The sequence below is a fragment of the Ovis aries genome, chromosome 21, assembly GCF_016772045.2.
Source record: "Ovis aries strain OAR_USU_Benz2616 breed Rambouillet chromosome 21, ARS-UI_Ramb_v3.0, whole genome shotgun sequence".
Lineage (NCBI taxonomy): Eukaryota > Metazoa > Chordata > Mammalia > Artiodactyla > Bovidae > Ovis > Ovis aries.
Window position 1 is genome coordinate 8,307,331 of NC_056074.1, and position 12,718 is coordinate 8,320,048.

General features: G+C 44.0%; 1 long non-coding RNA gene across 1 annotated transcript in view; it reads left to right on the forward strand.

Annotated features, from left to right (window-relative positions):
• Positions 1 to 12,718, forward strand: part of LOC121817470 (uncharacterized) — an 80,984-nt gene that overhangs the window by 24,462 nt on the left and 43,804 nt on the right. The window contains exon 2 of the long non-coding RNA XR_006057383.1: positions 1,468 to 1,541. This is a non-coding gene — a long non-coding RNA (uncharacterized LOC121817470). The remainder of the gene's footprint in view (positions 1 to 1,467; positions 1,542 to 12,718) is intronic.

Consider the following 12,718-nt stretch of genomic DNA (forward strand, 5'->3'; position numbering starts at 1 on the left):
TCCGACTCTCTTCAACCCCATGGATCACGGTCTGCCAGGCTCCTCTGTCCATGGGATTCTCCAGGCAAGAATACTGGAGTGGATTGCCATTTCCTTCTATCATATAGTATTTTTTCCTCTCTTTCCAGCTTATTGGGTTGGCCAAAAAGTTTGCTTGGGTTTTCTGTAACATTGTATGGAAAAACTTGAATGAACTTTCTGGTCAACCCAATTCTTTACTTAATAAGATAATCCCTAGTTGCAGCTGTGTTGCTGCAAATGTCGTTATTTCATTCTTTTTTATGGCTGAGTACTATTCCATTGTATATATGCACCACGTCTTCTTTATCCATTCCTCTGTTGATGGACATTTAGGCTCTTTCCATGTCTTGGCTATTGAGAATGGTGCTGCTATGGATGTAGGGGTACATATATAATTTTGAATGAAAGTTTTGCCCAGATATATACCCAGGAGTGGGACTGCTAGACCATGTGGTAATTCTATTCTTAGTCTCCATACTGTTTTCCATAGTGACTACACCAACTTACATTTCCACCAACAGTGTAGGAGGATTCCCTTTTCTCTGCACCCTCTTTAGTGCTTAATATTTGTAGACTTGTTAATAATGGTCATTTTGACCAGAGTGAGGTAGTATCTCATTGTAGTTTTGATTCATATTTCTCTTAATAATTAGCTATGTTGAACATTTTTTCATGTGCCTGTTGGCCACCGTATGTCTTCTTTGGAGAAAAGTCTATTTAGGTGTTTTACTCATTGTTTTGATTGGGTTTGTTTGTTTTTGTTTTTGTTGTTGTTGAACTATTAACATATCATTTATTTGTATATTGAAAGTTAAGTCCTAGTCAGTTACATCATTTGCAAATATTTTCTTCCATTCCATAGATGGTCTTTTTTTTTTTTTTTAATGGTTTCAGTATACATTTTATTGAAAGTGATTTGAGGCAGTTCTTCTCTAATAACATGTATTTTCTCAATGAAGCATAAATCAAGGTCTTCGGTTGAGAGGGGAAAATGATAAAAGTGGATAGGGGAAGTTTAAAGAGAAAGAAAAAGGTATGAGCTAGTTGGCTTGGAGAGTGGGAAATAGATTTGCTGGAGAAGCCCAGCTCCTCTGAGGTTTGTTAGCATGAATTTAGGAGAAGGCAATGGCACCCCACTCCAGTGCTCTTGCCTGGAAAATCCCATGGACGGAGGAGCCTGGTGGGCTGCAGTTCATGGGGTCGCTAAGGGTCAGACACGACTGAGCGACTTCACTTTCACTTTTCACTTGGATGCATTGGAGAAGGAAATGGCAACCCACTCCAGTGTTCTTGCCTGGAGAATCCCAGGGACAGGGGAGCCTGGTGGGCTGCCGTCTATGGGGTCACACAGAGTCAGACACGACTGGAGCAAATTAGCAGCAGCAGCAGCTTGAATTTAAATACAGTTTAAGCTGATTGACTTCGCTTTGTTCTTTTTTCCCCCAGGAATATTCAACTGCTTGGGTGTGGGCCCAAAAAAGGCAGAGAAGTTGGTTCACTGACTGCTGAGGTTTTTCTAGGTGAGTATGAGAGGGAGGAGGAGCAGAGTTGAGCAAAAGAGGGTGACTGTTGCCAGGGAGTGGCTGTTTGAACTGGGTAAGAAGGTGATGGAGAGAAGGATAGTGGAGAGAAAGTGATGGAGTCAGTAGGCTACCAGTTTTGATAAGGCAGTTGTCAGGGAGTGGGCTGTTTGGAATCAGGGAGGAGCTGCCGTCATGGCAAGGTCTAGGGCGTGACCGGGGGAGTGAATGTTTGTGGTTGAGAAGGTGGACAAAAACAAGAAACAGAGAGGCCAGGGAGGCGGACAGTCCATCTATAGGCATCCAGAAGACAGCACAAGTAGAGCAGGACCCGGAGCCCATAGCCAAAGGCCTCAGCTAGAGGGCCCGGCAGCTGACAGCCACAGGCAGTCGTGAGAGCTGAAGGCAGGAGCCGCAGGTTTTGAGAGAGGAAGTGAGAGAATGGTCTAAACTGTGGCATGAGCAGAGATGAGGCTCTCCCCACCTTCGAGCCTTGAGGTACACTCGGTGCAAGAGACAGCAGGGTCTTGAGAGACTGTAGGGGAAGCAGTGTCTCAGGGAAAAGCCAGGTTTGAACAAAGCCAGGAGAAGAGGGGACCGTCAGAGCGGTGACGACATAGGGGTTTGTTGGTCGCAGGTCTCTTCCCAGAGAGCCCTAGAAAAGGGAAAGTGAGGGATGAAGGACTGGGTCACATGAGGAAAAATATGTAGCTTGAGTCTTAAACTTTCGTGAGCACTTGAGGTGACCCAAAGACCCTTCTCCCTGTGAACCTCGATGGGGCAGCAAGAGAGACAGTCACAAAGCACCCCTCTTGCAGGTCAGCCTAGTATTATTAGGTACAGTTATCATCACCCAGCTCATCTCCCTGCCTCTGGGCATAGCTAAATATAGACTGTCCTACTTTTTGAAGTTCCCCAAGAGAAAGTAATTTTATAATCACTCTCAGTAAATTGTGCCATGGTTTAACAATCAGTAACAAGTACACTGCCTGACACATAGTAGGTGCCCAGTAAATATTGTTTGAATTAACTGAATGAAGTCACAGTATCAAGATTTTCCTTTTATATCCTTTAACTTATTCACACTGTAGTGCTTGCCCATTGTGCTACCTTGACAAAATAGATCCACAGTTAATGTTCCCATTTTATAATTTCCATTGTCACAGATAAGCTGTTCTCTACCATCTTTTATTTAAATGCTGATTGTATTATTTAGGGGTGTCATATCTGTATCCTGGATCTCCTCAGTTCAGTCGCTCAGTCATGTTTGACTCTTTGTGACCCCATGAATCGCAGCACACCAGGCCTCCCTGTCCATCATCAACTCCCGGAGTTCACTCAGACTCACGTCCATTGAGTCAGTGATGCCATCCAGCCATCTAATCCTGGGTCGTCCCCTTCTCCTCCTGCCCCCAATCCCTCCCAGCATCACAGTCTTTTCCAATGAGTCAACTCTTCACATGAAGTGACCAAAGTAATGGAGTTTCAGCTTTAGCATCATTCCTTCCAAAGAAGTCCCAGGGCTGATCTCCTTCAGAATGGACTGGTTGGATCTCCTTGCAGTCCAAGGGACTCTCAAGAGCCTTCTCCAACACCACAGTTCAAAAGCATCAATTCTTCAGTGCTCAGCCTTCTCCACAGTCCAACTCTCACATCCACACATGACACCTGGAAAAACCATAGCTTTGACTAGACGGACCTTAGTCGTCAAAGTAATGTCTCTGCTTTTGAATATGCTATCTAGGTTGGTCATAACTTTTCTTCCAAGGAGTAAGCATCTTTTAATTTCATGGCTGCAGTCACCATCTGCACTGATTTTGGAGCCCAAAAAAATAAAGTCTGACACTGTTTCTACTATTTCCCCATCTATTTCCCATGAAGTGACGGGACCAGATGCCATGATCTTCATTTTTTGAATGTTGAGCTTTAAGCCAACTTTTTCACTCTCCTCTTTCACTTTCATCAAGAAGCTTTTAGTTCCTCTTCACTTTGTGCCATAAGGGTGGTGTCGTCTGCATATCTGAGGTTATTGATATTTCTCCCGGCCATCTTGATTCCATCTTGTGTTTCTTCCAGTCCAGTGTTTCTCATGATGTACTCTGCATAGAAGTTAAATAAGCAGGGTGACAATATACAGCCTTGACGTACACCTTTTCCTATTTGGAACCAGTCTGTTGTTCCATGTCCAGTTCTAACTGTTGCTTCCTGACCTGGATCTCCTCAGCTAGGTTTAAATCCGCTCAGTATATGTGGACGGTTTGCTAATTCTCTTCTCCATAGTTTCTACTCCAGTGGAGGCAGAGAGTCAATATTTGGTAGGTGCTTTTTGAAAAAATGATACATTCTGTAATTCTTGAAATAATAAATCCTCATTTGAAAATTTCTCATCTTCTTAGATAGCCACTGACATGTCCCATGACCTAACACTTAATGTAGCATTCAGATTGCCTGGGTACAAATTGTAGCTGTGTTTCTTACTAGGTGTGTGACCCTGGGCAAAGCACTTAATATTTCTGTACCTCAGTGTCCTTGTCTGTAAAACAAAGACTGTTAAATTATCGCACATTTGTTTTGATGAATAAATTAGTATGTGTAAAATGCTTAGAGCGATGCCTGGTACTTAGTAAGCACTTACAAAGCGTTGTTGTTATTATTACTAGGCATATAGTCCATACACATGGAGCTCTTTGTTTTTAAAATATGTGTTTATTTGTTTATTTGACCGTGTTGGGTCTTAGTTTTGCGCACCATCTTCCATCTCCATTGGGGCATGCAGGATCTTTTAGCTGGGGCATGTGGGATCTAGTTCCCTCACCAGCAATCAAATCCCATGCTTTGGGAATGTGGAATCCTAGCCACTGAACCACCAGGAAAGTCTCTACATGGAATACTCTAATAAATGATAAATAATTCAGTCTGGATCACTAAAAAACATCAGTTGGTTTGTTCAATAGACTCTATTGTGTCTAAACAGTTAGGCACACCCTCTACAAATAAGGTGGGTTTATCAGTGGCTCAGATGGTAAAGAATCTGCCTGTAGTGCAGGAGACCTGGATTCGATCCCTGGGTGGGGAAGATCCCCTGGAGGAGGGCGTGGCAACCCACTCCAGTATTCTTCCCTGAGAACCCCCATGGACAGAAGAGCCTGAGGGGCTATAGTCCACAGGGTTGCAAACGGTCAGACATGACTGAGCAACTAACACTGCAAATAAAATCTGATTTAATGTTTCCCTTTTCAGGTAATTAAAGCAGCACCATATTAGTGAAGTTAGCTTAGAAAAGGCAATGCCCTCACTTTATGAAAAGGAGAAATGTGAGGAAAAAAAAAAACAAAAACCTAGTAACCTAACTTGTAGCATCCTGAAATAAGGTCAGGGATTGCTGAAAAAATGATGAAGTCAGTAGCACAAGCCTGAGGGCTCTGAGAAAAATGTTTGTTTTTTTTAGAATTACAGAAATCGAAAATGCTGCACTCAGTCAAGTTCTATAGATGAAGAAATAGCCAAAATAACGGAACACACCATTACATAGGTTATTGTTTGCTTCCGTTTGCAAGGACCCAGAGCCGAGGAATACAGAGAATTAGGAGGTAATGAAAACACCGTCATAACTTTTGATGGAAAGCAGGCTGGAAGCCCTTAGCAAACAGGAACTTTGCAGAATCTGCAGAGCGAGATGCACATTCCCAGGGGTACTGAAGTGGGTATTTGCATTAATGTGTATAAAGTAAAGAAAAACTATGGTAGCTCTGGAGGTCAGAATCAGAGAGGTGATTTATGAGCTAGGTGGAATGTAGATCCTCTTTCATCAAGTAGTAGCACTAATGAAACAGTTATGAAATCGACAAGATAAACCTAGAGACCATAAGGAAAAAGCAATCAACAGAGTTCAGTAAGGTTCCTTTTCTTTTTTGAAAGAAAGTATGTCAAAGAAATCAACTTATTTTATTACATTTTAAATACATCTTATATAATTTTTTCATGTCATTTGTATATCAGTAAAGTATCATGAGACTAAAATGAAGTAACGCATGTAAAGCTCTAAAAGGGTCAGGCACATATAAGAAATTCATTTTAAAACACTAGGTTCCTAAATAAAGGTATATATTATCATGCATTTCATTTTTATAGTATTAGATACAGAATCTGGAAGCAACAAGAGGTGACAGAGGATGAGATGGTTGGATGGCATCACCAACTCAATGGACAGGAGTTTAAACAAACTCAGGGAGATGGTGAAGGACAGGGAAGCCTGGCTTGCTGCAGCCCACGGGGTCTCAAAGAGTCAGACACGACTTTAGGTCAGTCGCTCAGTCGTGTCTGACTCTTTGCCACCCCGTGAACCGCAGCACGCCAGGCCTCCCTGTTCATCCCCAACTCAGACATCACATGACTTAGTGACTGAAAAACAAGTGACCTTTAGGAACATTTCAATTTAAAAGTAACGTCCTTTGGTTTTCTAGGTGATGAAACTAAATGTGATGTTTAATTCCTTTTTTGACAATTGGTGTGTTATTTTAGAAACACGAAAGTAAATAAAAGCTTCCTTATACAAAGACATGTTGATTAAAAATTGACCAAAAGATCTTAAACAAGAGGAACTGTGAGCCGGTTTGCCTGTGTTGGGGGAGGTGGGACTCAGAGGCTTCAGGCACTGGCGTCAGAATCCGTTTCATTCCAGAGCTGGGTGTGTGTGATCTGGAGAAGTCAGAGTGACACCAATGTAATTTGCAGCGCTGGGGAGGTGCGGCACGTATAATCAAGGCAGAGAAACAACGAAAATCTGACTCAGAGGTGCTAGAAATACTGCCTTGCAGTAATTTTAGAAAAGAGACAACACAACATGTAACTCCTCAGCACTCCTGGAACTGGCTGTAGTGGGTGGAAAGGACCCTTAGCATGTTCCCACTCAGGAATCCCGAGCTTAAATCTAATTGATCTCTTGGGGGCTGTGAACTCCGGCATTTTAACTCCCTGGGGTTCAATTTTCTCATCTTTAAAGTTCAGATAATAAAGTGAAAGCGAAAGTCGCTCAGTCGTGTCTGACTCTTTGTGACCCCATGAACTCTTCTGTCCATGGAATTCTCCAGGCCAGAATACTGGAGTGGGTAGCCTTATCCCTTCTCTAGGGGATCTTCCCAACCCGGGGATTGAACCCAGGTCTCTCCCGCATTGCAGGCAGATTCTTTACCAGCTGAGCCACAAAACCTTCCTCAAGGTGTTGCTGTGAGTATGAGCTGCTTTCTGTAGGGTTGCAGGGATGTCTGCTGTGATGATGGCAAAGGTGGTATTTATGGAAAACATTCTAAGACATTTCAGTAAATTTAAATCAGGCAGACCTGAATTCACTGAAAGTCAGCTCATACTTTTCTTCTTTGCCGTTGTTGGAATTTAGGCAAGTTTGCTTTACTGAGACACCTATAAAAAGAAATATATCTATTTAACTCATAGTGTTCTTATAAGAATTAAATTCAGTAACTAGTACGCATGGGGCCTGACACAAAAAGGTTATGCATTTCTCTGGTTTCTCCTTCTGCTGTCTCTCTTCTGCCTGTAGCCAGAGAAAGGTCTCTGCTTTTCATATAATTTAAGTTGGCCCACGCAGATAATTCAGGACGATCTCCCTATTTGAAGATCTTTAACCTTAACTGTGGGCCCTGGTGCGTCAGACAGTAAAGAATCCTCCTGCAATGCAGGAAACTCAGGTTCGATCCCTGGGTTAGAAAGACCCCCTGGAGAAGGAAATGGCAACCCACTCCAGTATTCTTGCCTGCAGAACGCCATGGACAGAGGAGTCTGGTGGGCTACAGTCCATAGGATGGCAGAGTCGGGCACAACTAAAGTGACTTAGCATGCATCTGAGTTCAGAGCTCTTGTTCCTGTAGAGAACACACGTCTAGAAGGAGAAGGCATCAAGTTGTAGAGCCCTGATATACATGGGCTTTCTGTGTGTGTGCAGCAGTGCTCCATGTAGTCATGTGAGGAGAAAATACCTAAAATATAAATTCTCTGTGGAGAACTGGTATTTGGAAAGCGTGGGTTACAAATATTCAAGGGTAACAGAAGGCGGATTAAAATTTTAATGGGACATTGAATTGGTCTCAAGAAATTGTGTTCTTGGAAGGAATCCAGTGTGGTCTGTCAAGGCACAGTATAGAACTATGACCTTGGACTACATAAAAACACAAACAGTTATTAGGCAGCATTCTGGGAGGTCTCTGGAGGATGTGATGAAGCCTGAGGGTCAACCTTAGTTCACTTAATATCTACCCTAGTGATCTTGGAACGTGGGATCTTCATCCCTTTTTAATGAAATTCATTGAAGATAACAAAATGGCTGGAGTTACAGTCACCAGGAAGGACGGAAGAAATGTTGACAGGAAACACTTCCCATTAAACGTGGGGGGAGAGGAAGAAGCAAGGAATGCAAAACATAGATAGTCACTAAGATACGGAGGTCTGGATGGAGCCGCCATTATTTAAGAGGCCTGTGATAGACAGAAAGGGCAGAGGGGAAATTATACTGAAGGCGAAATGTGGTCGCTGGCCTGAGCGCTGTTTCTCAGATGTGCGGAATCCCAGATGGCACAGAGTTCCATGCTTTGGGGGCGCAGCTGGAGGGAGGACCCAGGTCACGCACTGAGCTGGCTTCCCGGGTCCGGGAGCGCTCGGAGTAGTTTGGGAAATGCCGAGGCAAAGCGGAGGGGGGAAGGTGGGGAGGGCAGAGTAGAGAAGGGACGAATGTGTGTCATGAAGAGCAGCTGCGCTTCCTCTTCACTTGCCCGTCCACCCTCTCTTCTGTTAAGTTATTCTGGGCTGGCCCAAAGTGTCAGTGGCCCCTGTGTTTCCCCCTGAAGACTCTCTCAAGGACCTCCCATACGGTCATGAAGTCATTGCACATGGCAGGTTGGTTCCTAATGATTGGGTTACTTGACTCTCCTCCAACCTGTGAGCTTCAGTTGAGGAAGGGCACTTGAGGAAAACATAGGTTAGGAGACCATCTGCAGAAATGGCTGGTTTTGGGTTTTTTTTAAGATTTTTTCTTTTTGGGGGTGTGGATCATGGAAAATAAAATAAAAATGAAGAGAAGCATCTTTTAGGAAAATCATTTGATTTCTTGTGACTATTGGATAAATATATAGGACTTCCCTGGTGGCTCAGATGGTAAAGCGTCTGTCTACAATGTGGGAGACCCAGGTTTGATCCCTGGGTCGGGAAGATCCCCTGGGGAAGGAAATGGCAATCCACTCCAGTACTATTGCCTGGAAAATCCCATGGACAGAGGAACCTGGTAGGCCACAGTCCATGGGGTCACAGAGAGTCGGACACAACTAAGCGACTTCACATTGGATAAATATACATTTGTTTCTTAGAGAGTGTTTTCTTTCCCCCAGTTTTATTGAGGAATAATTGACATCCATCACTGTCTAAGATTGAAGTGTAGAGCATGATGGTTTGTGAAATGATTTATTGTGAAATGATGACCACAGTAGGTTTAGCTGACCACAGCCAAGCTCAGCAGGAGAATGTGTGGCCAGTGGGCGATGTTTACCGATGCACTAAGGCACTAAGGGGCAGGGGGCGCTGAAGTGGCAAGTGGTAAAGATTGTAGAGAGTCAAGCATTTGCCCTTGCTGTACCCAGAGGTTCTTAAGCTGGAGGATATGGATCAGGAGATTCCCTGGGGGTTCCAAAGTGACCCAGGGGCCTCTCAAAGCCTTTGGAGTTGTATGCAAATATTTGTCTGATTGTGCATTTTTCTGGAAAGGAAAAAAACATAGCTTTTATCAGATCTCTAAAGCTATCTAAGACCTCCTCCAGAAGATTAAGATCCATTTCTGGGGGATTTCCCTGGCCGTCCAGTGGCTGGGGCTTCGTCTTCTAGTGCAGGGTATACAGGTTCGACGCTCAGGGAGCTGGCACATGCCTCATGGCCAAGAACTGAGATGCAGAACCGAAACAGTACTATAACAAATTCAGTAGAGACAGACGGGCCCCAAACGGTCTTAATCCAGTACTCCTGGTTTTTTTGAATTGGCATCTGGGTTCAGTCTGGAAGTGAGAAAAGAAGGTAAGGAGAAAGACTCATCGGAGTCTAAGAGGATCATTTAGTGGAAGAAATGAGAAAAGGCTTATTCATCGGGTGAGGGTGGAGAAAAGGATGATTAGACTAGGCACTTTGATGTTTGGTGACCTAGGAGCGGGAGATTTAAGGAGGGTTGTGGGGTTGTAGCCAGATCACAATGGGTAAAATTGATGGGTTTCTTTCAGTATAGTCTAAAGAATACATTCGAATGTATTGGGTTGGCCGAAAAGTTCATTTAAGGTTTTTCCACAAGATGTTATAGAAAACCCAAACAAACTTTTTGCCCAGCACAATACTGTAAATATATTTCCTTAATGTTTCCTTTCGTTTCTTACACTTTATTTATTTGGCTGCACCAGGTCTCAGGTGCAGCACAGGGCATCCTTAGTTTCGGCCTGTGGGATCCAGTTCCCTGATCAAACTCCGGCCCCCTGCACTGGGAGCGTGAGGTCTTCATCACTGGACCACCAGGGAAGTCCCCAGATGTTTTCTAAATAATGCCATATGCATAGGGATAGACGTACAAGGATATTAACTATGGTCTTACTAAACTAGTAGTGGTACAAATTGGAAACCACCTAAAGGCCAAATATTAAAGTATTTGGTTAATTTGATTTTAATGAATCCATTTTGTGGAATAGTGTTATATTAGTAAGGATTCTTTTATTTTAAGTAACAGAAGCCTGAATCAAACTAGTTCAAAGTTCAAGCAAAGAAAGATATAATGAATTTATTGGCTCATGCAATTGAAGTGTCCAGAAATTGTCTGGCTCTAGGCAGGTCTGGGAAGAAGGCAATGGCAACCCACTCCAGTACTCTTACCTGGAAAATCCCATGGACAGAGGAGCCTGGTAGGCTGTAGTCCATGGGGTCACTAAGGGTCAGACATGACTGAGCGACTTCACTTTCACTTTTTACTTTCATGCATTGAAGAAGGAAATGGCAACCCACTCCAGTGTTCTTGCCTGGAGAATCCCAGGGATGGAGGAGCCTGGTGGGCTGCCATCTATGGGGTCACACAGAGTCAGACACAACTGAAGCAACTTAGCAGCAGCGGCAGGCAGGTCTGGAACCAAATGCTCAGATTTGATGTCCTTGTGAGATCTTAAGATCCCTCACCCCCTGCTCACCCCCATGTCTCTCTCCTCTCCTTAAGAATGGCTTCATTCTTAGACAGGATCTCTCTCCATGATGGGAAGGACGGCCTTCCTTGGATCCAGCATTTCTAGAGCTCACTGTCTCCACAAGAGAGAAAACGTTCTTGTCTCGGCATCCAAACCAGGCCCCTCCCCCAAGAATCTTACAGGCCCTGTTTACATCGCTGCCCATCCTTCAGCTGCTGCGCCCAAAAGCGTGGAGTACTGGGATTGGTCAGCCCAGAGCACAGGTGCCTTCTGTGACAAACCCACCAGAATCAGGTGCTGTGGGGGAGAAAGGTGACTTCCACAAAGAAGGAAGATGGAACGGACCATAAAAGAGGTACCGTTATAGCTGTGAGTTTGTTTCTTTAGGAGACAGTGTAGATCTCTACTTATGGGCCTGGAGACTGTGTGATGAGACAAGACTGAGGTCTCATCAGAATGCCGCTGTTCCCTGTGCTGAAATCCCACCGATCACTGTGACCCGTCTCATGTCTTTGGGCTACTTACTGTTTAGGGTGGGCAGAATAATGTCCCCCTCCGCCAAAGAAGTCCACAGGCTAATCCTTAGAGCCTGTGAATATGTTACCCTGAATATGTTACCTCATATGGCCCAAAGGATCTAGCAGGTGGGGTTAAGAATCTTGAGACGGAGATGATCCTGAATTATCTGGCTAAGCTCAGCAAAAAGACACTCTGTGAAATAAGACAAGCAAGTCACAGAACACAGCATAGAATATGATTTTATCTTTGTTTAAAAATTTTTTTAACCTTATTTACATACATATATGCATGGACTTCCCCTGGTGGCTCAGATGGTAAAGCGTCTGTCTACAATGCAGGAGACCCGGGTTCAAGCCCTGGGTTGGGAAGATCCCCTGGAGAAGGGAATGGCAACCCACTCCAGTATTCTTGCCTGGAAAATCCCATGGACAGAGGAGCCTGGTAGGCTACAGTCTATGGGATCGCAAAGAGTCGGTCATGACTGAGCGACTTCACTTCACTGTGCATGGAAAGAAGTTTGGAAGTTGTACTCCAGGTAATAACAGAGTCATTTCTGAGGGGTCATGATAATAGCTTTCTTCCCCCTCTTTTTGCTTGTGTGCAGTTTCTAACTATTCTGCCGTGAACAGAGGTTACTGATGTAATCCAGATCTGTAAGTGGAAGAGGTGTGGAAAGGAAGCACCATTACAGAGAAAGGTAGGATGGTGTTTTGCAAGTTGAAAAACAAAAGGTGTTTGTTTACCCATTCATGTATTTATTTGTGTGGGAAACACTGGAATCTATTTTTAAGCTGAAGTGATGAGCCTGGGGAGCTGAACAAGAAGATGCAGGAACCAGGGGAAAATTCCTGGGGACAGATCTCTAGGACTGGTGGGTGGAGGATACCTCCTCCAGTCCAGGGCGTGGGGATCCCTAAGGGGTAGAGAGGAGAAAGGAGAGACTCAGAAGAAACAGGAAGTTTGTGCGGTTTGGGTTATTATTATTTTTTTTAATAATTTTTGGCTGTGTTGGATCTTCGTGCAGCCTTTTCTCTAGTTGTGGTGTGTGGGGTCTGTTCTCTGTTGCTGTATGCAGGCTGCTCATTGTGGTGCCTTCTCTTTTTTCAGAGCACAGGCTCTGAGACATGTGGGCGCATGGGCTTAGGTACTCTGCAGCACGTAGGATCCTCCCAGGTCAGGGTTTCTTTAAAAATATTTTTATTTACTTATTTATGACTATGTTGGTTCAACATTCAGAAAACGAAGATCATGGCATCTGGTCCCATCAATTCATGGGAAATAGATGGGGAAACAGTGGAAACAGTGTCAGACTTTATTTTTGGGGGCTCCAAAATCACTGCAGATGGTGACTGCAGCCATGAAATCAAAAGACGCTGACTCCTTGGAAGGAAAGTTATGACCAACCTAGATAGCATATTAAAAAGCAGAGACATTATGTTGCCAACAAAG